The following is a 27,943-nucleotide window of genomic DNA, read 5'->3' as shown; positions in this document are numbered from 1 at the left end:
TAACAGTTGTACATCACATCCAGCAATATAACAGTTATACATCACATCCAGCAATATAACAGTTATACATCACATCCAGCAATATAACAGTTATACATCACATCCAGCAATATAACAGTTGTACATCACATCCAGCAATATAACAGTTGTACATCACATCCAGCAATATAACAGTTATACATCACATCCAGCAATATAACAGTTATACATCACATCCAGCAATATAACAGTTATACATCACATCCAGCAATATAACAGTTATACATCACATCCAGCAATATAACAGTTATACATCACATCCAGCATTATAACAGTTATACATCACATCCTGCATTATAACAGTTATACATCACATCCAACAATATAACAGTTATACATCACATCCAGCATTATAACAGTTATACATCACATCCAGCATTATAACAGTTATACATCACATCCAGCAATATAAAAGTTATACATCACATCCAGCAATATAAAAGTTATACATCACATCCAGCAATATAAAAGTTATACATCACATCCAGCATTATAACAGTTATACATCACATCTAGCATTATAACAGTTATACATCACATCCTGCATTATAACAGTTATACATCACATCCAGCATTATAACAGTTATACATCACATCCTGCATTATAACAGTTATACATCACACCCAGCATTATAACAGTTATACATCACATCCAGCATTATAACAGTTATACATCACATCCAGCATTATAACAGTTATGCATCACATCCTGCATTATAACAGTTATACATCACATCCAGCATTATAACAGTTATACATCACATCCTACAATATAACAGTTATACATCACATCCAGCATTATAACAGTTGTACATCACACCCAGCAGTATTCCAGGTATATCATGACAGTGTGTCACAATGGGTTGTGTCATAGTTAATGTGACTAGTGACTACCAAGGCAAGAGCAACAATGGCTACTGGGAAACCCACCGTCATCCTGAATCCTAAGATGGAGGCAGGATTGAGGCAGATGGTAGACACATGGCAGTATAATCAGAAAATGGAATGGATTTATAAAAGTTTCAAATCATGAAGCCTACTGTGGCAGACTGTGTGGTACAGAAACCCCAAGATATTATTTCCTGTCCCGAGTCGTCAAAGAAGCCCACTTGCACCAGCAGGCTAGGACTTTGTACATGCCACAACTACATTGCCACATGCAATAATATCATTTAGCTGTTGTATCCTCAGTTTCCATTTCATATTTTTTATGCACCCTAAACTGACCTTTATGGAGGGAAATGTTTTAAAAATGAGTAAACACATTGAAAACAGTCGTTGAAGCAAAATTGAAATAGATAAATATGAAGTGAAGGTTCAAGGCTTGCTTTGAAATATCATATAATTGATCACAGAAGGAGAAATGCATACTGTATGCAGTATGTGTCGTGGAGGGTGTAACTTGTGAATTCGTGGCAGTGACAGGTCTGCCGAAGTCATTCAGGGAGCTGCTTTATTGCCGTCAAATGAAGTTGGTTTTATGCAAGATGGCTGCTGGAACATTCCTACTGTATAAGAAGAACTCACTGGAGAAGGAAATTATATGCAGAGTCAGGGAAGATCAGTTCCACAGGAAACAGGTCAGCAACAGTTGTGTTGAGAATAGTACACAGGTCAGCATCAGTTCTGAGGGGAATAGTACATCAGACACTTGAATGTGCTGCCATTTGATTATAGACAACATTAAGATCAGATAATTGGCTACATTAACCTACATCTCTGGAGTTAAACCTTCTGTGCATGATATTTCCAACAAAGAGAAAGAAAATATGTATTTAAAAGACAAACAGGTAATCGTTGATCTTAACTTCTGCTGACTGGTTGGAATTCTGTGATATCGAGCGGATATCGATATCTAGATATCGATACAGATATCGAGCGTGAAGTTTCAAGTGATTGTGGAACTGTGTAAACAAATGAAACTTGTTGATAATGTATGCATTAGACCACTCTTTACTCTTAGAATTAAAATATTAGACTGTATAGTAAGTAGATTATTCATCTGCTGTCAGAGTAGAAATTGAATATTTTGCTGCAGTGGTTCAAAGGTGCTACTACCCGTGAATGTCACAGAGTAGAATAGGCCGTCAGCAACCCATGCTTGTCATGAAGGTGACTATGCTTGTCGTAACAGGCGACTAACAGGATTGGATGGTCAGGCTTGCTGACTTGGTTGACACATGTCATCCGTTCCCAGTTGTGCAGATCGATGCTCTTGCTAATGATCACTGGATTGTCTGTTCCAGACTCGATTATTTACAGACCGCTGCCATATATCTGGAATATTGCCGAGTGCATCGTGAAACTGAACAAACAAACAAATCAAAGGTGATACAGTGTCTGTGTCAAAAATCCAGGGTTCCACCTCTGAGAATATTTAGCTGTCTGCCCCAAACCAATCATGGAGAAATTTACATGTCTCACTCTTTGAGTTAGGTCAATTTGGAGTGAATCATTTTCACTTACTAATTTTCCAAGCGTGTAACTGTCGAACAATATAGGTTAAATTGTTTTTGTGTCATGTGGTTGAATATGTGTTGGAATATGAAAAACACAGTACTGTTTATTTAGGCTGAGTAGATTGAAAAATGGTGCAATAACATTTAAGTTAGCAGGAAATGAGCTGCAGTGTTGATTACAAATTAATTTCTTGTGGAAGTGTTTCCCCATGGTTCATTTGGGAATGAGGAAACTCAGACTTTGCAATAGATAAACAAACAGTGTGAGGTGGGACACGTGTGAGTTTCAGTGTAGAAATAGCACAGCAACACTACTAGTTTCATGTGTCGCTTTGGAGGGAGCAGGTTCTACCTTTATGCTGCTTTGGGCAGTATTCCACAAACACAGCGAAACTCCAGTAAGGGGGTCTGTGGGGTAGCCTAGTGGTTAAAGCATTCGCTAGTCACACCAATGGCCTTGATTTGATTCCCCACACAGGTACAGTATGTGAAGCCTATTTCTGGTGTCACTATCTCCCTTCTCCCCACCCCCCACCCCCAAACACACACACACACACACACAGCCGATATATTGCTGGAATATTGCTTAAAGCATCATAATCCAAGCAATCAAACATCCAGCCCAGCCCAGCATTCATGAGAGGTGTAAGAGTATTGTGGTTTGATGCACAGTTTAACTTGGTCAGTCCACTGGACGTTGCGCAAGCTCACAGACATCTGTTGTGAATTCTTGAGCTAAGCATTCTTCCATATTGTATGATCTGAGGCTTGGACTGACGCAGGGATTGTGTGAGTCAGTGACAACAGTCTGAAGGTAGAAGAATCATTACTGCACAGTTTGACAACAAAAATACAATTTTAACTTTGAAAATAAGCTAAGCAAACAGTTCTGTCAATCTGACCGCTTCAGTTCCACATACATAGATCATGTGTATAGATTCTTATAACGTGATACGCAACTTGTGATCACTGGTATGTCTACAGTATGATGCCGTGCATATTGTGGTGTTTCTCGGTCAGAGGCTGTTATTTACCAGTGTTTTTCACATGAACCTCATGAATCTCGTAGACATTTTGTTGGGTTCACTTCAGGTATATTACCACAATCAGTAATATTGACATCAGTTCAAATTTAGCTCAAACAAGAAATCAAGAACTTGTTTACATATCTTAATAAACAAGTATGTGTATTGAATACTGACTTATTATACTGGAATATCTTGTTGTGATACAGTTGTGTCCTTCATAGATACAGAACCTTGAAGGTTTGGGTTAGAAGTCATCTTCAGTAACCAATTCAGTTGTCATAAGACATGTCCTTCATAGATACAGAACCTTGAAGGTTTGGGTTAGAAGTCATCTTCGGTAACCAATTCAGTTGTCATAAGACATGTCCTTCATAGATACAGAACCTTGAAGGTTTGGGTTAGAAGTCATCTTCAGTAACCAATTCAGTTGTCATAAGACATGTCCTTCATAGATACAGAACCTTGAAGGTTTGGGTTAGAAGTCATCTTCAGTAACCAATTCAGTTGTCATAAGACATGTCCTTCATAGATACAGAACCTTGAAGGTTTGGGTTAGAAGTCATCTTCGGTAACCAATTCAGTTGTCATAAGACATGTCCTTCATAGATACAGAACCTTGAAGGTTTGGGTTAGAAGTCATCTTCGGTAACCAATTCAGTTGTCATAAGACATGTCCTTCATAGATACAGAACCTTGAAGGTTTGGGTTAGAAGTCATCTTCAGTAACCAATTCAGTTGTCATAAGACATGTCCTTCATAGATACAGAACCTTGAAGGTTTGGGTTAGAAGTCATCTTCAGTAACCAATTCAGTTGTCATAAGACATGTCCTTCATAGATACAGAACCTTGAAGGTTTGGGTTAGAAGTCATCTTCGGTAACCAATTCAGTTGTCATAAGACATGTCCTTCATAGATACAGAACCTTGAAGGTTTGGGTTAGAAGTCATCTTCGGTAACCAATTCAGTTGTCATAAGACATGTCCTTCATAGATACAGAACCTTGAAGGTTTGGGTTAGAAGTCATCTTCGGTAACCAATTCAGTTGTCATAAGACATGTCCTTCATAGATACAGAACCTTGAAGGTTTGGGTTAGAAGTCATCTTCAGTAACCAATTCAGTTGTCATAATACATGTCCTTCATAGATACAGAACCTTGAAGGTTTGGGTGAGAAGTCATGTTCAGTAACCAGTTCAGTTGTCATAAGACATGTGTCCTTTATAGATATAGAACCTTGAAGGTTTGGGTTAGAATTCATCTTCAGCAACCAATTCAGTTGTCATAAGAGGCAACTAACTTGATTGGATGGTCATGTTCACTGACCTTGTTGACATATGTCAGTGTATCCCAATTGCATAGACCGTTGTTCATGCTGTTGATCACTGGGTTGTCTGGCCCAGACTCGATTATTTACGTACTGCCTCCATATAGCTGGAATATTGCTGAGAGTGATGTAAAACTAAACTCACTCATTCATTCACTCACTCAGATGCTAAGATGTATCATAAACTGGAAGATTACATATGAATGAGAGCACATATGCATCTCATTGCTTGTTTTTTGTGCAGTTAAATTTTGTAAAATACCTTTCTGGATGGATAAAAACTGTTAGTATACTGTCCTTTTTCATTAAATTTCTATAGATGAATAAGCATATCTAAGCATATTGCATGTATACAGATTTCTGACAGTTTTGATATTGTATGTTCAGAAAATGATCACGTGATACAAGCTGCGTCACCTGTCTGAGTCAAGTCTCTTCTCATGTTTCACTTCTTCTAGTTGTATAGGTCTCTCAGGGTTAAGACAAGGTGTGATACTTAACAAAGGTTCTTCCATGATTGTATAACTGAAGACAGACAAAACTAGCATCTACCGTGACATCGATGTATAAAAACTACATAGCATCTACATCCTCAGCTACTGGGACATCCACATCTACCAGTACATCAACATCACCAGTCCAGGAAATCTTTGACATACCACAGCAGTAAGTTGACTAATGGAGCGATGGAATAGGGCAATAATGGTGTTCATATTAACATAGTCTGTCTGAGATTATTTCCGGTACAGTTTGGCACACGCTCACCCACAATGGGCAATTTCCGCCGTTAAGCAGCCTATTGATGCAGCAGACCAGCCAACTCAAGCCAGCAATTGTCATCCACTTGATGTTGAAGAAAACCACTGTTTCGCTTCGTTAGCAGACATCGTTAACCTTCATTCAATCTCAGTATTGACCATGGCGCTAATCTTTTACATAATAAAACAGTTCCTATATCTTTTATATCCTCTTCTCCAGGTAATATAGTTCTCCCTCTCAGAGAGATCAGGCTTTTCTAGAATAATCTGTAATGTATTTTTCTGTTAAAATGAATCCTGGAACTGGTCCTTGCTGTGAAATCAATTTGAGTTTATGTGGTCTTGATTCTTGGTGAATTGACTGTTTGCATGTCATCATTTCCTGCATGGCTTTGGTTGGTACCCATATTATCAACCACTAGTTTGATCATGTTGTTTATGTGGAATTAGTGGACCTTTACATATAACAATGCTTTTTCACATATTACATGATAAAAAGACTGCAATTTCTCAAAAATAAGTCAGATCTCACTATAAAGAGTTGACAGAAAAATTTACACAAGTAGATTATAACATTAAGATTCACAGTGGCCAGACAAATGATAACTGTTTCAGCTAATAATTTCTCAGTGGCAGCTCCTTAAAGAACTAAGACCACCAGAACATAAGAAACAGTAAGAACTGTGTTCATTGGGCCATGTGGACCATCATTATCTCACACACATGCAGTTATGTTGAGACACCAGCCTTTTGTCAGTTGCTCCATGCTATAACCACTGTATTATCACATCACTTTCCCACCAATCACAATAGCTGCTGGTAGTGCTTGCTGTGTATTATCCATATCTCCCTAAGGAGGGAATCTGCACACGCCCAGGGGACAGGCTGCAGGGTCAGTCATACTGCAGTGTGATTGGCCGAGGGCTGGCCTAATACTTCCAGCTGATTGCCGGTATTGATGGTAAAGTTAGATGAGCAGGGTATTGATCGTTGGGCTGGTTCCTGCAACTGCCAACACTGGTCTTGTTGCCACTTGGGCAGATGGCCTCGTATTCTATGGATGCTGGACTGCACAAAGGGTTTTTAAAACGGCTCATGATTTTGTTGCACAAGTCGTGAGAGTTACAGGGTAATTGTCAGGCACAGCTAATGTGAGCACCCACTTTTGTGTGAGGCGATCACCCGTGAAACACAAGCATCTGTTGTTACACGTGAATATTCCTGGTTGTAAAGAGCACAGTGTCAAGGTCAGTGAGCTGACAGAGGTTTATATATTTGAGATAAATTGCAAATGAAACGTATATATGTGTGTTCTTATGTGAGAGAGAGTGTGCGTGTGCGTGTGCGTGCGTGCGTGCGTGCGTGCGTGCGTGCGTGCGTGCGTGCGTGCGTGTGCATGTGAGGACTGTCATGTGTCATATTTATGAGAGAGAGCATGTGAAGCGTGCATGTGTGCGTGTGCATGTGTGTGTGTGTGTGAGTATTATAACATCTGATGTTCACACATGTGAGAGCACATTTATAGCATGATCAGTGTGCAGATATAACATTTTATATTTGGACCAAATGTCCAGCATACTCACTAAGTGAGACAACTAACCTGCTCCTCCACTGTTGATTCCATCAAGGTTTTAAATAGCATGTGATGTGTGGGGCCAGAGGGAAGGCACATTCTGTCAGTGTCTTCCATGTGAAAGGCCATATCAACTGCCTTAAACTTTTGTTCAAGTACTGCTGTTCATGCATAGATTAGATAGGTTTCTGTGTGTAAAAAAAAGCCTTTTTTCTTTTTATTATTTCTGTAATCATTAAATTTGATGGTTTTGTGTTTTGATAGGTTGTCTTTTTTAAGAAGAACATTTCTTGAATACCAATTAAAGAGGGTAGAGCATGAAAGATTAATCTGTTCTTCAGCTCAGATCGTAAAGTAGCACTGTATGTCAAACACATCTGGCAGGCCATTATGGGTTTGAGCGGGCCAATACAGGTTTGAACAGGCCATTATGGGTTTGAGCGGGCCAATACAGGTTTGAACAGGCCATTATGGGTTTGAGCGGGCCAATACAGGTTTGAACAGGCCATTATGGGTTTGAGTGAGCCAATACGGGTTTGTGCAGGCTGTTTCATGTTTCAGTGAAGCAATACAGGTGTGAGCAGGCCATCATAGTTGTGAGCAAACCAATGCAGGTTTGAGTGGACCAGTACAGGCTCTCTGACTACAGTTAATATTTTAGCTGTTTCTGGATCTTCTTGACTGATACTACATGGAGACAAATACTTCATGTATTCATTAAATGAGCGTATTTGTATTAGTTGTTGAGGCTTGAGGCAGGCTGTGTTGCACATATAATAGTGTAATGATATAAGACTTGATTCTTTACCCATGGACATTTCCCAGGCTTGTGTGGGCAGTGACTGGGAATGGGAGTTGAAGGAGGGACTTGTTTGTGTTGTATGAGGACAGCTGGTTTTATTATCCTCTTCTTGTAGGGGGCTATGAACAGAAGAAGTGACTCCGAAATCTCCCAGGATTAATTGGTAAAACTCTGTTGTGTGTCAGATACAAGTAAATAACTTCCTGAAGTGAGTGTCTGAATTTGTGCTTGACATGTTTTACACATGGAGATCTGACCACCAGTCTGTGCTGTGATAAATGTCAGATTTAGCCTTCACTGAGAGAATCTCCCACTTAGTTTCAACTCCAACCAGTAAATGGCAAACTACTATTTTGCATTTCCAAACCTGATCTTGTCCGAGGGTACTGAGGACGAGCTGGGAAAGGGCAGCTATATTGGAGGGAGGGTGTGTCTTGGAGCTGCACGGGACGCCAGCTGCTTGCCTCCTGATGTAGGCGGAGGAAGTGTTTCATCTGTGGTTTGCACATGTTCATTCAGCGAAGTTATTACTTTATGGACAAACAAACATTTTAACATCATTTGTCAGCCTTTCTCTCATGCAGTTGCTGGACTTGTCAGTTTTTGTAAGCACTACACTGTGATAGTGTCCACATATGACTGACTGCAGATCTATAAACTGCAATGCCAAACATCAAGGGTGCTTCAAATCATGGTGTTGTGTCCCTTACATGTCCCGGAAACTTGTCATCATGAATTTCAATCCCACTTAGCCAAGATAACTCACTGACTGACTCACTCACTCAGTCACAAAGTTATTCATAGCTTGGAATGTTTTCTGGTGTCAGATTGGGGTGTTTATCTGATCAGAGGCAAACTGTAGCGCAAATGGGATTGCGCAGCATAGAGAATCTGACAAGTCTTCTTGCAAGCAAAGCGAGTAAAGGTTGGCAACATACTTTCGTCGCTTCGGATGGAAAAAGATATTTTTTTTGTCAAAATAAAATATCGTTACCATCAAAGGTACACTTCATTTCCTCACTTGGCTGTGCTCTCACATTTCTTACCCCATGTTTAGTAATTACTCACGTGAAATATGTTTTATTCAAAATTTTAAGCGCCACTCGTGGTATTCAGATCGTTCTTCACCTCCATTATCCCTGCCAGCTTCCGGTTGAAGGGATTGATGAAACAAGGATAAACAGAAATTAAAAAGAAATACCATATTGCCTAATTTTATCATGAACCTGTTCAAGTTTATTTGTCTTATCTGTCATCACTATTGTTAGAATTTGCGTAACATTTATTCTACATAAAAACACTTCTGGCATAATGGGCGAATGAAGCAGGGGAGGTAACTGTAAGTATTCCATATGAAATAATACCCTCCTGTTCCTTCACTCCGTTGAACCGGAAGCTGGAAAGGGGAATGGAGGCAAAGAATGGTCTGATACACTACGAGTTGAATAACAAATATTTCATGTGAGTAATTGTTCAACATGGGGTTGGAAATATGAGAGCACAACCCATTGAAGAAATGGATGTATACTTTTGATGGTGGCGATGTGTCATTTTGACATGAAAAATATTTTTCGAACAGAGGCGAGGAATGTACGTTGCCAGCCTTTGCTTGTTTCACTCGCATGTAAGAAGGCTGACCATTTTCTCTATGCTGCGCAACCCATCTGCGCTACAGTTTGCCGGTGATCGAACTACCTACCATCTATTTCTATCTTTCAACATGAGGATAATGTCCATTGCCCCAGGACTTTCACTTCATTTCTGACTGGATAGTAAATGTTGGGCAGGCTTTTCCTTCCTGCATTCTTGAATGGTACTTTCAAAAGAATTCAAACTTTATATAACATTTTCCATGAATTGTGTTTTCATCGTATTATTGAATGTAGGTAAATGTGTACAATAAGGTCCTAGTGGGTTTGCCTCACCAGTTGTATTATTCATATGTCTGGACATCAAACGGGTTTAGGAAACTCCATCAATTTTGAGCTACTATTATGCAAGACATGTGAATGTCAAGTAGCTGTGAGCCTCTCAGCCCTTAAAGACGACCACTTGAAGGCAAGCTAGTGACTTCATCATTTGTGGAAGTACTCATGTCCTAGCATCACAAGTATTTTATCTCAGTAGTTTATTGTCTCTGTTCAACAAAAGGAGAAACTATGTGGAAAGCGTATCACATATCTACATTCATTATTTCAAGTCTGGATAAAGTATGAATATATTGTTTTCAATACATGTGCTTCTATAAAACTTCTGTAAACGAGGGCCTTCTGTGATTTGCAAGTCTGATCTAGATTTGCCTTGTGAATATTATTGGAATAGCTCTGCTGAGCTTTACATACTGCAAATCATAATTCACGTAAATCGTAGTTCTGAATATTCTTTATGAAATAAGGATGTTTGGTGTATATTGACTCCCAGGATGTAAGCCAGTTCTGTCTTTAAAAGGGGTCATGTCTACATTGTTTGGATAAAGCCTGATGGACGTTAGCAAGAATTATTGCAACTCTTAACGTCTTACTGGATTATTCAGTGTAGGACCTGAAAGTCACTTTGTTAAAAGCACATGAATATATCCATTTAATGTTAAATCTGATCATCCACAGTGAAGTAAGAATGCTTTGTTGTGAGCATCCCCGTCCCCAGTCTATCTGATGTGTGGAGCCATAGAGCCTCTGGGGGAGCCCCGTGCTCTCAGTGAATCATAGGTCAGGCGCTAACAGCCATCCCCCTCCTCCCTCCTTCAGTCCCGCCAGTCAAGTGTGTTCATTCCAGTGCGCTCTCATTCTACGCTAGCTAGCCTATAGTATTCCCGCTAGCTAGCCTATAGTATTCCCGGCTTCCCATTCGTGGGGGTGAAACATATGTGAGAGCTGCCAGCGGACCTTAAAGTTTCTCCCTTCGGAAATTATCGGAAATAGCAGGTGCTGAAGTTTACAGAGGGAAAAAACTTCTGTTGGAGTTACTGAAATTCAGGTAAGGTATTGTGTGCTGTAGGTTGATCAAACTGCCCAGCTGGTGAACTATCAAGCCATCGGTCACTCTGCTCGGTCAAGGATTTGCATTACAGCTTCGCAGGTATTTCATCTCATGCATGGCCGAGCATGTCTCGCCAGTCCATGACACTGCATGTGTGTTGAGACATACTGCCTGGACATTCGGGAATGTGTTCTGGGGCTTTGTGTGGGACGCCTGCTCTTCCCAGTTTTGGAGGGAAATAGCTGTGGCTGTGGAAATAGCTTCAAGCCTTCCCTTGGATCCAGGTAGATATTTGGGACAGTTCGTTGCCTTTTGTATTTGACCCCATATTTCATGGACTTGGTGATTACAGTCACGTACAGTTTCCAATCTTGGTCAGGGTTGACATAGTCACAAACATTATGAATGAATGACATTGTGGGACGTTGACAGTTGCTCACTGATAACAACTTACAATCTTAGCCCCTTTAACCTTTGCATAGTGTTACGGAACATTATCTCTGCTGACATGTAGCACGCTAGTCAGCACAAACCCGACCGGAGCCTCTCTGCTTCATTACCCCTGGACATGATACTGGACTCAGGTAGATGACATGCTATTTACTTTACAACATGCCATATTTACACTCTATTGGCAGCTATAACAAATTGGGACTTGCTGACTGTTTCCTCCCGACTGTGTGGTGTTGTGGACACTCAGGTGAGATTCTTCACCTGTTCCACCACTGGGCAGGATTAGACTCAGAGGTTAAGTTCGTTATCTACACAGGTATTCACAAGTGCTGATGCCTATGTCTAAGCCCAGCCACTTCAGTTCATGTGAAGTAGTTTAATGTCCAGTGAGAAGTACCGTACTTCCTCAAGTTACTGTTCTTGAGATACAGCTCATATCTACCTGTTAGGAATGAAACATGCAGTACTTCCTTGAGTTTAGCTGTGTTGGGTGAGAGGAACCACACCTGCTCAAATTACTGTTCATGATGATATATCATATATATGTGTGTAGAATGAGGGGTACCATACTTCATCAAATTACTGCTCTTGTCTATACGTCATGTATATGTTTGTAGGATGACTGTTACAGTACTTCCTCCATACTGTTCTCCTGGGTTGAGGTAATGGTGCAACACTTATCTGGGTTAGAGGGTAGCTGAGTGGCTTTAGTGTGAACTTGGATTGGATTTGATTTCTCGAATGTTTCTTTCTTGAGACATATGGTTTCCCCCAGCCAGTATCTCCAGAGATGAACATCTTGATTCAGAGATAATGTTTCAACTTGACTCTGGAAGAATCATTAGTGTACATAGCTGATATATATCTGCCATGTGGACCATACATGTCTCTCAGGTGGACGCTACATATCTCCTAAGTGGACGATACATATCTCCCAGGTGGACCATACATATCTCCCAGGTGGACTTGGGCAGGGGACAGGTGACCACCGTCTGGCATGGCTTTCTCTTCGTGGGAGTAATAAATTTAGGTAGGCTGGAGCACAGACATGATTTATGGGTGGACTTTTGTCCCAGGTGAGGATGGTGGCGGGGCAGAATGGGTCAGTTGAAGTGGGTGGACAGGCATGGAGGGGACAACAGCAAGGTCAGTGTGGGTTAGAGGAATACCTTTATCACTAGGCTTGTATTGTTGCTAGCTATAGTGTGAAACTTGAAATGAGGAGAAATAATGAATTAGTGGACATTGTTTCAGTGCCTGTAACATATGAAAAAGGAAATGTAAGGGAACACTCAGTATAATCTTGTTACTTGTGCTGTTTTGGGAGGAGAATTTGATTGCTTGAATTATTTTGGGATGATTACATGTATCCCATTGGCAGGAGAATAGTTGGACTAACAGCTGCACTCAGTTTCATGAAACTAACATGACATGACTTTGATAGTTAATTTTAGCATCAGTGTTACTTACATTAGAACCAGACTCTGCTGCTTCCATATGTCATTTAGAATAATGATCTGATACATGTTTTATGTCACCTCAGACAATGTTATTTTGTTGAAAAGAAAAATGAGAAGCATAGATGTATTTTGCTTTTGTAGTTGATGTAAATAAACTCCCTACAGTCATTTGATACTAAGAAGAACAAAGGTCATCAAGTTCATTTGATAAGAAAGTTACATCTGGTTGATACGGGGGTATATAGTAGGGCGATATGGGGGTGTATAGCAGGTTGAAACGGAGTGTATAACAGTGAGATACAGAGGTGTAGAGCAGGATGGCAGTGTCACACAGGGGTGAATCTCAAAACCTGAGGAATCTAACTGTATATATTCCCCAAATATGTATTGTTAGATCAACTTGAAGCATTTTCTTTAGGTATTTGTCAAAGTCTTGAGCAACTAAGATGTCAGTACAGTTGTTTTACTGCACTGACATAAAACTACATCTGGGAATAGAGTAATGTTCCTTTATCGCCACTATCTGATACAACTGAGCTGCTTCAATGCCATGTCAGCTCACCTGGAACACTGCTGGGTATTGTGGCCTCCCTGCACTGACCCGTGTAGGGGGATGAGGTCAAGTCCCTTCACAGGGAAGGTTGTTCTTATACCAAGTCGGAACATGTGCATGCATATCACTGTCTTGTGAAGGTTGTGATGTAAATGTGACTTGGAAAGATGAGTGGTGGGAAAGTTTGGTCAGAAAGTTAATGGTTGACAAGTTTTAGTGGGAAAGAGTAAGGTTGGTAGGTTGGTGAGTTGGTGGAAAGGTTAAGGTCTGTGTGTTGGCTGTGAAAGTGAAGGGTTGCTGAGTTGGGAGAAAGTAAAGGCTGGTATGCATGGTATGAAAGTTCCACATTTCATTAGATGTAAAATTTTACATCTTAGGGCTACATGTGGTTTAGTTGGTTGTGTATGTAAATACTAGTGTATTTGCAGTAATGATGGTTGTTCCTTCTCTGACCAGATTTCTCTCACTCACTCACTCACTGATGTAACAGTGAATCACAGATTGTGACAGGGCCTGAACATCACAGTTATGAACTTTTTGTGGAGAGCAGATGGAAATATATATTTTATGCCCTGTAGGGTTTAACAGTGATGGTAGGAAAAGTGTCTGGGCTATTTCAGATGGTGATGGTTGAGATAGCATCACAATCTGGCCATTGTTGTAGGTTAATCAGTTGTGAACACTTGCATTGTTAGTGATAATTGTATAGCATTTTATCTTTGTGATCTTCTTTATGGAGAACTGTTTGGCTGATATAGTCTTAAGGATAAACTGGATGTGAAAAAGACATTGTTGAGCTAGGAAGTGTATATATTGGGAAGGGCAGGAACAGTGGACTTGTATGTTTACAGCAGACAGTCTAGTAGTCTATCACAGTGTGTGTTAGGTTTCATGTATCCCGCCTGGGTTTGATTCCGATTATTACGAGGGACTTGGGGACTTGTGGAACACCACGATGTGTACCAACTTGAAAATATTTTTGTAGATGTTTTTGTCTTTCATCTTTCAAAAGACTGAAAGCTCTTTGTTTGCTTTAACCAAGGTGTTTCTCTTCTTTTTTTTAAAAAAAAAAAGAAAAAAAAAGCTCTCAAGTACGAGATTATAGTAGCCTTGCATAAAAGTGTGAATTTTGTTGTGTAAGTGTAAATCTAACACGGCACCCATGAGGGTTTATAGGAATGTCCCTTGTGTGTCGGCAGTTTCAGCATGGTTCACAGACATGGAAATTACTGAGTATTTAAGTCCTCCAACATTTTTTGTGGTTTCACTGAGGTGTTTGTCCGTGATCAAGGAAAAGTATACACTGCATTTATTTGGGTGGTAGGTTCCCTCCTGGGATTGCCCCAGATTTCCGTCCCCGCCAGGTGTAGTTGTGATTGGGTTCCGATATACACTGTGTCTCCACCAGTCTGGATCCTCATGTCTATCTATGTCGGGGAATTTTCACCTGGGTGTCACGCTAAATACCAACTGGATCATACGGTCATGACCCAGATCTCACAGGTGAGAGGAAATGCCACTCAATAGGTCTGCTGCTTATAGACGGGTTGTGTAGTCAGTTGCCATGGATACATAACAGCCCCACCTGGTGATGTTTGTACTCCTCTTTACTACCACTTAGTGTGTTCTTACGGCAAGGTAATGCATGAGGTTCCATGGCAAACTACAGATTAGGCTGACTCCAGATTCAGTGACTTTATAAGGAATGGGCACAATAACTGATCTATGTCGATAGGCACAACTTGTGTGTCAGGTTGGACCACACCTATTCTGCTCATCCCCAAGGCATACTTGTGGCAGCTCTGGAGGTTAACATCGTAGCACTTCAGATGGTTTATGGATCAATCCCAGGTTTGTTTAGTACGTCAGCATATCCTGCAGGCAGGTGCTCATACCATCAATCACTGCTGTGAAATCTTCATGCCAGTAACACTTAATGTGTATCTTCAAACATTGAGAGATATTCTTGACTATGACACCAAGTAAAATGAGTTTAAGAAATTCTGTTCCAGCTAGCATCTCCAGAAACTCTATCAGTATCAGCTCAACTGAGATTAACCTGCATATTTAGTTTGCATCATAAGATTGGCAAAACACATTCCCCACTCCCGCCAACCATGATATGTCCCCAGCACCTATTGGTTAGAGTAGGCCTTCAGCAACCATGCTACCATAAAAGTTGACTATGCTTGTTGTAAGAGGTGATTAAAGGGATCGGATGGTCAGACTTGCTGACTTTGTTGACATGTCATCTGTTCCCAGATGCACAGATCGATGCTCATGCTGTTGATCACTGGATCGTCTGATCCAGACTCAATTATTTATAGACTACTGCAATATAGCTGGAATACTTGCTGAGTGCAGCATAAAACTAAACTCTCTCACTCACTCACCTACTGTGTTCCACACACAGGCTATAACAGTATGTGTGACCAGTAGCCATGTACGATGTAGTGGTACACTGTATCATTCAGCCAATTACAGGCAAGGGAGATTGTAGTAATGGCTGGACTAGGGCTGTACTGTTACATGTGTTCAACAATTCATTATCATATAGATGACTATAACAACTGGAATACCATGTGTTCATATTCCTGCATTTCTGACACATGATACAACAAACAGTCCAGACCAGGGTGTGTCTGTGTAATACTTGCGTTATACTGGCATTTGTGTGGGCAGTATTCCTGACTCCACATATTATCACATGTCAATATTATTAATGCAATAAGTACTGTTATTCCATTACGTTTATTTTCATCATACTCATCCATTTGGAAATATTCTCATTATCAGAAGGATTTATTTGACAATAAAATCAATTGTTATGATTAATTGTCAGGAAGATAGTTTGGTTATTGTTCAATGGCTGTAAGAGTGCTGTGAGACTGCATCATCCTGGAGGGTGGTTGTACAAGTCTGATGTGAATGTGGATTATAACAGCTCATTCTTCCTGACATCCACATGACACATCATGACGTGACATCACCTGTTATATGAGAATGACTTTCAAAATTTCTATTGCTAAATTAGAAATTTAAATATACTGGGACGACTGGTTGTGATGAATCAGTATGAGTGTACAACAAGGAAGTATTGTCTCTGACATGTCACAAGGGAAGACTGGGAATATTAAACCACAAAGGTGGGGTCCCATGCTTTGTTTGAGCCCTGTCCCAGTATTAACCCTACCGCAGGTGGAAACGGAGATCAAATATCCATTGATGAAAATGCTCACAAATAACTGTAGATATGATGTAACATGGCTGTGGAGAGTAAATCCATAAAAACATTTCACCCTCTGGGCGAGTTATGGCTATCCATAACCCTCAGTTGAGTGTGTTTTTTTAGGGATGAATGTCAGATTCTAATAAATGCAAAATGATATCAAATCTTGGAAGCTTATGAAGCGCAATATCAATATTCTTGCAGACTTGACTGCAGAAGAAAGTTGCAACTAGGAGCTGAGTGGTTTATGGTACTCTAACCCAGATACATATACATACTCAGAATGCCTCTTGATGTTAGACAGTTTGACATTGACTACACAGACTGCGATGTCCACATGAATATTCCATTTTATTTTCCAGTCAGTGTTTTACTGCTCATCTACTGCCTGAGCGGGGGTAACTCTACACTAACATACATATGTGTCTATTCAGCAATTAACGGAACTACTTTGTCTATTTACCAAGTGTGACCTTCCATCAATGGCGAGTCTGGCTGGAGATTAGACGCTGAACACCAACCTTTGTTCCACACATTTATGAATATAAGCAGGGCTAGTGGTAATGAATAATTTATATTAAAAACTGTTGAGGTATATCTAATTTAATGTGTTATAAACAAGGGGCTATTGTGCGAGTCAGTATGTGGTACAGGGTGGGGCAGGATGCTGGAGGCTGGCTGTGCTGGGGAAAGGAGGGTAATACATTTATATATGATATGGCTGGAGGGATAGGTATTAATTGAGGCAAGGAAATGAACAGGGGGTCTTTATTTGCTGTAGATGTTATCACATGGCTTTCAGGGTTGTGAGGGTTTACAGAAACTAATGCAGAGCAAGAGACGTAGATACAGTTCTCATTTTTTTCAATAGTTAGTTGTTTCAAGTCATTTGTATCTGTGAGATGTCAGTTTTTAAGATCTGACAGACATCCTGTGATGGGAGAGACTCATGGAATATTCCTGACAGATGGCAGCACTGTCCTCCATTGTGAGGAGCAGCGTCAGACAGTTGTAGACCCAGCTCCACACAGAAACCAGAACTGCCATGTGACGGGCTCATTCTCCTTGCTTGGATAACTCTAGACTTGGACAAGCCTCTGAAGCAGTGACTATAACTGTATATATGATGAGTTCAAGATTATGTAGATGAAAAGACCATTAAAGACTGGCATCCTTGGTGTGTCCACGTATCTCGACATGTCTGTTGAGAAGAGAATGATTCTCTCTACAACTTAGTTTAGCTGTGGAGCAAGGCTAGATAATCCAGTTTCAGGGGGCATTATTGGAGCACTGGCTTAGCAACTGTTTTCTGGAATAAATATTTTATTGATAAGCCAGTAAATTTATTATTGATGAGGTAGAGCATTGATATGAAGGGATTATTCCATACAGAGATGATAGCACTACCACATCTCTATCTATTGGGGCTGTAGTTTGAGTACTGAGATCAAGAGTGTGTGAGGGACTCACGTTGTGACTGGGGCTTCCTGGACAGTGATCTTTCCAGGAAACTTGCAATGAGGGAAGAGCATCAGGGTGTATATGTCTCAATAACACATAGTATCTACTGGAGCATATGATTGTCAGCCATGTAAGTGTACCAGCATATTCCAGTTTTGTCTCAACCCTATATTGTTTCAGTCAGTTCTGTCTGTTGTATCCTTTTTAAAAAGCTTCTGAAAATTATTCTGAAAATTATTCTGAAAATTATTCTAGTACCATCTTGATGTTTAGGATATTGATCTGGGTTATATGTCTCGTCGCCATGGACTCTACGGTTTGTACCCCAGGTATGTTTCTGTGTACTGCATATAGAAATGTTCCCCAGCTAAAATCCAAATGCAAAACTTACCCTAGAATGAGACCATTCCTTTTTGTGCTGTTTTCTTAATCAAGACTATCTTGCTGTTGTATTAGATGCATTTTATTGTGTTACAAAGAATCGAGCATACACAATAATGAATGTTGCTCGATGTGCAATACCAGTCAGATCAGTTAAACCAGAACAACTACATATGATGTTGGTTGTGTGTTGCAGAGTATGGACTTGCCCACAGTTTAGGGGACTGCATAGGTTTCTGTATTTTGACTTTATGTAGGGTGCCTTTCTGTATACAGAAATATATTTGTAACTTCTTTGTTCTGTATAGGTAACATTTCGACAGAGATTCTAATGTTGTTGTCAAGCTAGTGGTCTAGAATGCCAGTCAAACAAAATACATATCTGGGATACATATCTGCAGTACCAGAGCTGACAATGACCTTTCAAAGAACCACTGAAGCACAGAATCAGTATCGATACTGCTGTTCATGTATGTTGTTACAATATGGTATATTACAATATACAGGTCAGTGTCAATACTGTGGTATTCATCAGAGTGTCGTCTTACAATATGCACACACTGAATGAGGGCTGGCCAGGCCATAATGGCTCTGCTGACCTGCATTCTGTTCTAGTGTTGACGGACTAATTACGTTTGTAATGTAAGTAAAGGGGCTGACCACTCCAGCTTTGTGAACAGAGACACACAAGAACCACGAGAACCATGAAGATCAATATTTGCTTTGTGAGAGTGTCATTACAAACACTGCTTATCAAGCATCTTCTGATGTTACTGCAGCTTGTAATATATAGGAACATGGTGGCCAGCCTCTGAACTGCACCACAACATGGGAGACTATATGTCTTGGGCCTTGCCGGCATTATTGGTTTGGTATGTACCATGCTGGGCTGTAAACATCATATATACTATACTGGAGGATATACATGATATATACTGTACCAGAATGATGATATCCATTATGTATGGTTGATATGCACCCTACCTGAGGTTCTTCAGCGAGATGGTTATACTCCTCTTTTAGCAATATTCCAGCATTATCAGAGCAGGGGACACCAGAAATGGGCTTCACATGTTGTACCCATGTGGGGAATCGAAGCCAGGTCTTTGACATGATGAGCCAAGCATTAAGCTACCTCACTACCCTTGAGGTTTTTGACAGCCACATAGAAGCTGGTATTCAAGTATAAGACACAATATCATGGTTGTCAACTTCTTTATTGCCAAGGCAGGGTTTCAAATATTTTGCCCCTTCGTCGGGTACATCATACCCAGCTACACGTGGAGATGGGACTAAGGATGCGGGAAAGGGATCCACCCACATAGCTGGGATATGTTTAAGTGACACAACTCACAAACCACTTTTTCCTGTTTCTTTTTCCTGCCAAACCCTCCACCCACTCCAGCTCTTACACATCCAAGTGACTAACACTATCATATGAGTAGAGTTAAATGTTAAATGGGAAACGTTTCTGTGAATTTCATCATGGACCTGATGTCATCTGCAGAGAGAACTGTCTACTGTCATGGCAGCAGAGTGGATTGTGACCACCCCCACTCCTCCCACACAACCACACCCACACAACCACTCCCACACAACCACTCCCACACAACCACACCCACAGTTCAGTTTGGAACTTACTGTACTTTAGAACTGCAAAAGCAGTACAGAATTTGAATTTGACAGCAAAAATGTGATCAGCAGGTCCTCACAAACGTATGTTTGAAAAATGTAAATATGAATAAAGTGCCTTGTACAGTGCCTTTTGTTTTTGTATTTCAATCTGTCATGGTGAAATTTGGTTCTTTGTATATGCTACAAGTGTAAAAATCGGACCACCACATTCTGTTAATATTTACATTCTCAAAGCAAATGTTTAGCATTTTATTCTGAGTGAATTTTAGGTTTCATCTACATTATTTTTAGCATATAGCAATAATTCATCCACATTAAACTTTTTTGTTGATAAAAAAATTCCAATATGAAAAAATATATAATTCTCTCTGAGGAATTGTTAGAAAAATCATTTGGATGAACTGAGATGTAGAGCTCAAAACTGCACATTTATATAGTTGAAATAATATGTTTGCCACAGGAATATGGAGAGGATAACATAAGACAGGTGATATTTACTTGAGGGATCTGAATGTATTTATTACTGATACTGTAGAGGTGTGTGGCACTCTCAAGTCATGTTTAATTTGTGTCAACATCATTTGGCTGTACTTTGATACATAAACTTGAGCCCAGGTGAATGTTAAATAGAGGTGTCAGGCAGGGATGGTATTGGAGGCCCTTCTTATTGGTTTTTATTGATTGCATTCAATTGATAGCAAATGAATTGTGTCTTTTACAGTGTAATATTTGCTGAAGGTTTTGAAAATATATTTGCCAACAGAAATGTGAAATAATGAAGACAGACAGAAAAGCTGATGCTTCTGAAATTGTCAGGTTTCTGGTCAACATGGACAGTTAATAGTGTTGATATTTTGTGTCTCTAATGCCAGGAGTTTCACACTGTAGACGAGTTTATATTTAGGTGTGTTAGAAAGACATGATTTATGAAGGTAATTTACTTCCACATGCAAGTCACAAGGGTAACATTGTTTCTGAAGTTTGACAGCAAAACATGAAATACAGAATATAAAATTTGCATATTGTCATAGCAACACATCTGATACAAGTACATGTATCCACTTTATTGGTGGACTAACAAAGACAGAGGGTAGAGAGTATGCGGCAGAAGCTCGAGAAACACAGGCATAATGCAACATTAAAGACAAGATTGATTTTGTCACAGCTGTAGATTGCAGACAATTTTTAGACAAGAGATATTGCAATGAAAACTATACTTGGATACAAACGTTGAAGAAAGTCAAGACCATGGACAACAGCAGCTGGTGTGAGTCAGGACACAATCACAGTCTGTGATGTCCTGCATCTGTCACACTGGGATCAATCCCGTTCTCTCAAGACATTGTGCCAGCTTACTAAAGTGAATATAAGACAGTACCAGTTGGAGTGGAATGAAGGTGCTGCTACTCAATTGTCAGGATAGCTGTAGCCTGGACACAAGGTAGAAGCAATAAGGTCAGTTTGCTGGCTTTGTTAAGGTGCCACACTATTATGTGGACACAGGGTAGATGCTATAAGATTAGTGGGTTGGCTTTAATGGCATTCCTCAAAGAGGATCTGCAATATGCCTTGCTTCTTTTATTATTTTATTTCTGTAACAAAGGAATGGCTTCTGCAGAAAGATCATGTCAGTGAGTTTCTCAGTTCCAATGTCATGTTGCCAATCCCACATGTCATCTTTATGCTGCAAACCCTCAATGAACGGGTGTTTGTGTCTGTCATGCATCAGTGGCGAGGGTGTATGACACTCTATTATCACCTATATCTCTTCAAACACATCATCTAATCCCTTCCTTGAAATTCACAATTAGTCCAGCTGCCAGACAGAAGCACCATCTGCTAATTGGGTGTTTCATCTAACAACCTATTAATGAGCTGACTCCTCATTATGTCTCAGGCATTGTGTAGTGCATACACCCCACCCAGGGATTAGAACAATCCCTGTCATTACCTCTTCAGACACCCTGGGTTGTTGGTCAAGGGGATTACCCCGGGGAAGGGGATAATTACCTCACAGCTATAACAATACATATATCACATGGTGTAAACAATTAAACATTATTATTTCAAGAGATTATCTCTGATTGTTTTAGATGCTGTTTATCCGGATGGGTATGTCATTATGCTTTAGCAAATATGTCAAGTTTAAGTATTGAAAATTATTGCTTTTGTTTCTAGGCTTTTATTCATTTGTGCATTTATAAAAACACATCCATTTATCAGCTGGCTATGATAGTTCTATTACACCCCATTATGTTCCTGTTTGCCAAATACCAAAGGTGAAAATTGATTTAAAAAGAGATTTACCACTGAGAGTGGTATAAAAAATATGCGTTATTTGACAAGAAACTAAATACTTTGCCATTTACATTATTTCCTTATTCTGTAGTTTTTTGTTTTTTCTTTTCTTCACTGTTACCATATGCCAGTGTATGTTTGTAAACGATTAAATCCTCGATTAGTGATATTTGTTGTGATACTGTCTGACCCCACTGTCAGCTTGGGTACTTAACACTGTGATAGGGCTGCTTGTAAGTCCAGCTCACTGATTGGCTGACCAGGCTGTCACTCAATCTAGAGTGGTCAGCTTGACCAATCATCCTGGTGTGTTTGTACAGGGTTGAAATTAGTAGCATGTCAAGAGCCAGTGTGCCAGTTGGCTGCAGTGTCTCTGATATTGGAGCTGAGCTTGTTACACCACATTTATCTACTAATGCTGTTGGGATAAAGAGGTGTTGTAGTGGGATACACTGGTCTGCTGCGCTGTTTGGATATTATACCCAGGAATATTACCACTGACCCATGAACATTGTAAGTAACAACACTTGTATCTTTAGAAGACTTGTAGTGGTACATATGACTTCAATGTGTCCTTACGAAGTAAAAAAATGGGACAATAATTGGAAAATAAATGTTCATTTTGCGGATTTATTGTTTATCACTACCAGGTATATGTGTTAATTAAGGCTGCTGCACAATGGGATGAACTGGGCTGAATATTGCCACATGGAAGCTCTTTATCGGGGTGTCAGGAACGGAAATTGTGTAAAGATGGTTGGAAGAACGTTGTATCCTGTGCTGTGATTCACAGCTCTCACAAATGTTTCTCATGTTTCATGGAATGTACATCAAATGGGGACAGTCAGATGAATCCCCTCCACTTCCTTCACAAGCCCTAGTTTGTCCACCCCTATTGCTTCACATGGACTCATCTTTGACTGTAGTGAGACTAGTCCACTTCTTGTCTAGGGGTGGAAACTTGAGCTCTTGGTGAGCACATGGGTGTCTCCTTGATGCGGTACATTACAGAATGCAGGATACTCATCACAGACAGCTGTCTGACTGTGGTATGTTTTTGTCATGCTCCTGATGGCCTAAACAGTCAGTTTGTGTAGAGAGTGGAATGTCCGCCCGATACTGTGTGTAGCTTCTGTGGAGCCTACTTCATGAGTGAGTTGTGTGACACTGGTAGACTGCAGATCAGTTGACACCAACTAGCTGTTATTACATTTCATGCAGACACACACACACATACACACACATACCATTTATCCTACATACATTCCTCACCAACAGTCAAGTCATACACCATGTACAACAGGATAATTAAGACATGTGTTACCATTTAATATATTGTGTTTAGATATTTTTCTACATAACCAAACTTTGCAGTTAATGATTTGTGGTAGTCTGTCACACGGACCCTGAAGCATACATTGATTTCCAAGAAAGCCCTTACAAGTCCAGAAAATATGGCAAGTCTAGGGGAACAAAGTCTAAGGGTCTTTTTTCATGATATTTTATTTTCTTACTATGATCTGTTTTTAGTAAAATATGTTGATGTCAGAAACTAGTCATTGGCCTAGAGTTGTAGTAACTTTCACTAAATCTGTGGTTCCTTGAGGTGCATCTATGTTCTGATACACGTTTGGCAACAGTTGTGTCTTTGGGCAAAGACAGTCCTGGTGTGGGATGTTCATATAATGATATTGTTGCATACCCCAGTTTGATAACCTGGATATCTCCACACTGGAAGTTATGGGTGTATTCGCCAGTCAGTGAGTTTCAACAGAGCAGAGTGGTGTTAAGATTATGTCTGTTTCCTCAGTTACAGTTCATGCTCAGTGTGTCAAGGTTGATGAGATTTGCTACAAGGCCATCAGGTCTCATGCTTGTATTGGCATATTACAATATACTGTGTGACAGAGGTTGACCAAGTACAGATACCCTGCTGTGACAAACATGGGAACTCGGTGACAACCATGGAACTATTGACCCAATTCAGCAGCAGTCTCATGCATACTTTGTACGTTTCTTGTAACATGTTACTGTTATCAGCAGCTTGCAGTGGAATGAAAAATGTCGGCTGTAATTGTTTCTCTGCATTAGTAATTTCTGAGTGAGATAAAGTAGAGTATCACTTCCAGATGATTGTACTTCACTTTTTCTTATTTCATATTTTGTTGTCATAGAAATAAGTAGCTTAGTTTCACATATGGAGTTGTTACATCAGATAATGCTGGTTTGTGAGCAGCTGGACGCTGAATTGATATTAGCATTCAGATATTCAGGGTTAAACAAGCCAGTAGAAGTTGTCTCCCTTTGTTCATCTCCAGTTTGAGAGGAAAGAAAGAAGGGTCATTGTTGCTCTGACTGGCCCAATATGACACACATCTAAGGGAGTCTGTAGCAAGCTACCTGCACGTAAGTGACTCTTATTATGGCAACAACCAGCTATTTATTGCTTAAGCCAGTTACAGCTTATTTAGTTAAGAAGATTTGAATGGAGGAGGTCAAGTCAACATCCATGTTACAATACTGTGTTCATATCTGTGTCTCGGTGTAGTAAACTGGTTGAGTTGCCAGATCCCTTGTTCATGCCTTGCATAGTGATTTACAAAAAGGTGTTTGATGTTGAAATGCTATTATTTCCACTTGCATGTGTGAATTCGAGTCGGTTGTGGAATGTTGAGGTGAGGGGCTCTCATGTTGTGTTGGGTGGACTTTACCTTTGTGTGAGCTGAAAAGACGAGGGAAATTGCTTTTGTTAGGAGTCTCGGGGGAGTTGTAACCCCGGCCTGATAATGATGGATCATTAGATCCAGACAGTGGAAAGTATTTAGCAAGGGGGCATGACAGCACACCCTTCTGTGTGAATAACTATATGCTGAACAAACCGTTTGCTGATCTCAGAACTAGTTGCTTTGTCTCCAGGGTTTAATTATGTACATTTGGGTTATCCAAATAAAACAGTGCTTTAAAAGAGATTCATAATGTCATAATTAAGTTGAGGAAATCTATGCAGTACGTACGCCATTTGATTCATAAGACGTGCTGAGTATTGTCAGTGGGTCTCTGATTTAAGCATATTTTTCTTATGGTTATGAAAAGGTTTATCATGATTATTTTGGCCATATTTTATTGAGTTGTTGATCACCATGATGGGACCAAGTGCTCACAACTCAAGAGGAATTATCTGTATTCATGAAAAACAAGAAATGTTCATGTTAAATTTGTCCCCTGTTTGAGCACTGCTTGAAATGTGGAATTACTGTGGTGTATGAATATTGATTTCATCTCCCACTGGAGGAGGTTCATTCCGAATTCTCAATTCTGAGTGTGGTTCAACAATGTACATCCCCTCTGAAGCCTCAATCAGGGTCCTCAATCATTTCAATGCGATGACCAGATTGGGTCCTTACAGCCTCTCCACATGGGGGAATAACAACGTGCATAATCAGTTTTTGAATTTGGGTTCATACCCTTTTAACCCTTTATCTGATTTGTGACTCATGCTGGACCATGTGGGCCATTTTGTTTAATTCAATCAGCATCACAGTGTCTAATTGGATAATCGCATTCACAGCCACACTTACAGATTCCATTGACTTAAATGTGTAGAATTTCAGGCCCACAGTGAAACTGGGACTGATTGAAGTGATTGATCTATTTTTATGTCCCCAATGATCTGACCTGCAACAAAAGGCCTGCCATGGTGTTCAGTTTTTCCTTCATACACACAAAAGCTTTTCCCTGAGATCTATTTTGGTTCTCCCCGCTCTGGCCATTCCATAGCTACAATGGTTTTCCCAGAACAAATACCTTCCCTTCCAGACGCAGGATCATATGGAGACTAGGATGGCAGTGTGGTAGATGGAAACATTTGGTCAACTTATTAACCCTACACCAGGTTCTCTGGCCACTAGCTGACCAGCTGATGTCCTGATTGGTGCCCACAGCTGGTCACTTTATCAGGGTATACACAGCTATATCATCGGACTCTACATGCAGCAATTTCTACATTTACACAAACACCCACCAGGGGGCACTTAGAACACCAGCATTTTGTAGAAACTTGTTTGTATTTCATTGATATTAATTGTGTAGGAGCCTGATTATTTCATGGGTCATGCTAGACCTATATTGAAGTCTATCGGCTGTTGTACCTCTGTAGGCCAAGGATAGGGTCAGGTACAATAGTTCCAGATGTACCAAATGACAGCTTGGAGGTCAGTTTGTTTATCATCCTATAAAAAGTGTCTTACATGTATTCATTTAAAAATAATTGTGAAATAAAATCAACAGTTAATTTTTTTCCAGTACTTATTACCGTAAAGTTTAATCAACTATGAAACCATTTTAGGAGTTTTTAATGTGTTTCTTACAGCATATCTTTAGATAAGATGATTCATCAAGAACTGGCTGGATTCCATAGAGTTTCAAGTGTCTTCATTCATCTTCCATTATTTCCTCACAGTTAATTGCAGGGCACATATCACAGTGATTGCCCAGTTCTGTTGACATGGCCCAAGGCCACGCCCTCTGTCTCACATGTAAATCTCAATAACTGAGGTATTTAGTTTCCAATATTGATAAGACTTGACATGTGGTTTCATCCATTTCATTAGCCTGGCATGAGGCATTCTCAAGTGGGCAGAGAGCCCTCTGTCTTCCGACAGTTGTAATCCTTCTTGGGAGGGGGTCAAACAGAAGAGCGAAGGGGCCACCTGTCCATCCAAGGGGTCAGTGGGAAGAGAATGGAATGTCCAGTGGTGTTATGTGTGAAAGGGAATGAGATCCAGCTGAGAATATATTGTAGTTGGACAGTCACAAAGGTTAGGGGCATTCAGTCAGGACAGGAGGGATTTTGATAGTCCGTCCTACTTACAGCTTGAACAGGAGAAAAGGTGAGACTGATTAAGTCATTCCTTGTTCCACACATTCTAAAATGAATATTTCTTCAAAAGTAAGGAGATTGTGAAAGGTGAATACCTTGTGGACAAATGAATAGTTCCTCCTGACATTTTGTATCCAAGCATTTCATTCATTCATGCAGAATATGTTGGTTAGATTCTATACATGGTACAGTGTATGAAGTACTTCTCTCAGTCCCAACCCTTGAAACTGCAGCAGAACAGATAAAACTGTCATAAAGCCCTTGACTATAACTGATAGCCCTGGATCCCGTTAATTCATTAATATGTTGCCTCAGGGTATGGGGTTGTATTGTCTGTGTACTAACAGTTACATCTAGGGATGTAATCAGTGACAAGATGGATTAAGGCTGGGTTGAGAAGCCAGTCCCTGTAGTGTTATCACTGAGAGATGGATGTAAGACTTCCACTCTGTCCAAGGGATGGTTATGCAACCCTGTGGGTCAGGTATGTGTACAGGACCAAGTTATTGCCCTTGACATAACGGCTAGGTTTGTTTGTTGTGGACATTGGGTTTAGTTGCAAGGAAGTCACTTGCAGATCAAGTTGGGGATCAAATGGTCCAACACAATGTTTGGGTATTCTGGTTGTTGTT

General features: G+C 40.1%; 1 protein-coding gene across 7 annotated transcripts in view; it reads left to right on the top strand.

The window, feature by feature from the left end:
* The window catches only part of LOC137295696 (dystroglycan 1-like), a 77,313-nt gene that overhangs the window by 29,308 nt on the left and 20,062 nt on the right, over positions 1-27,943 (top strand). The window contains exon 1 of one of the 7 annotated variants that reach the window (XM_067827182.1): positions 6,611-6,855. The exons of 1 other annotated variant lie outside the window; for it this stretch is intronic. The gene's annotated coding sequence lies outside the window, so the exon portion shown is untranslated. Of the gene's footprint in view, positions 1-6,610; positions 6,856-10,799; positions 10,960-11,139; positions 11,247-11,527; positions 11,547-22,788; positions 22,946-24,738; positions 24,839-27,943 lie in introns of those variants that run through there. 5 more of the 7 variants (XM_067827181.1, XM_067827190.1, XM_067827185.1 and 2 more) reach the window with 5 other exon arrangements.

Source organism: Haliotis asinina, chromosome 9 (genome assembly GCF_037392515.1).
Source record: "Haliotis asinina isolate JCU_RB_2024 chromosome 9, JCU_Hal_asi_v2, whole genome shotgun sequence".
In the NCBI taxonomy this organism is placed as follows: Eukaryota; Metazoa; Mollusca; class Gastropoda; order Lepetellida; family Haliotidae; genus Haliotis; species Haliotis asinina.
This window is presented reverse-complemented; position numbering and strand designations above follow the sequence as displayed.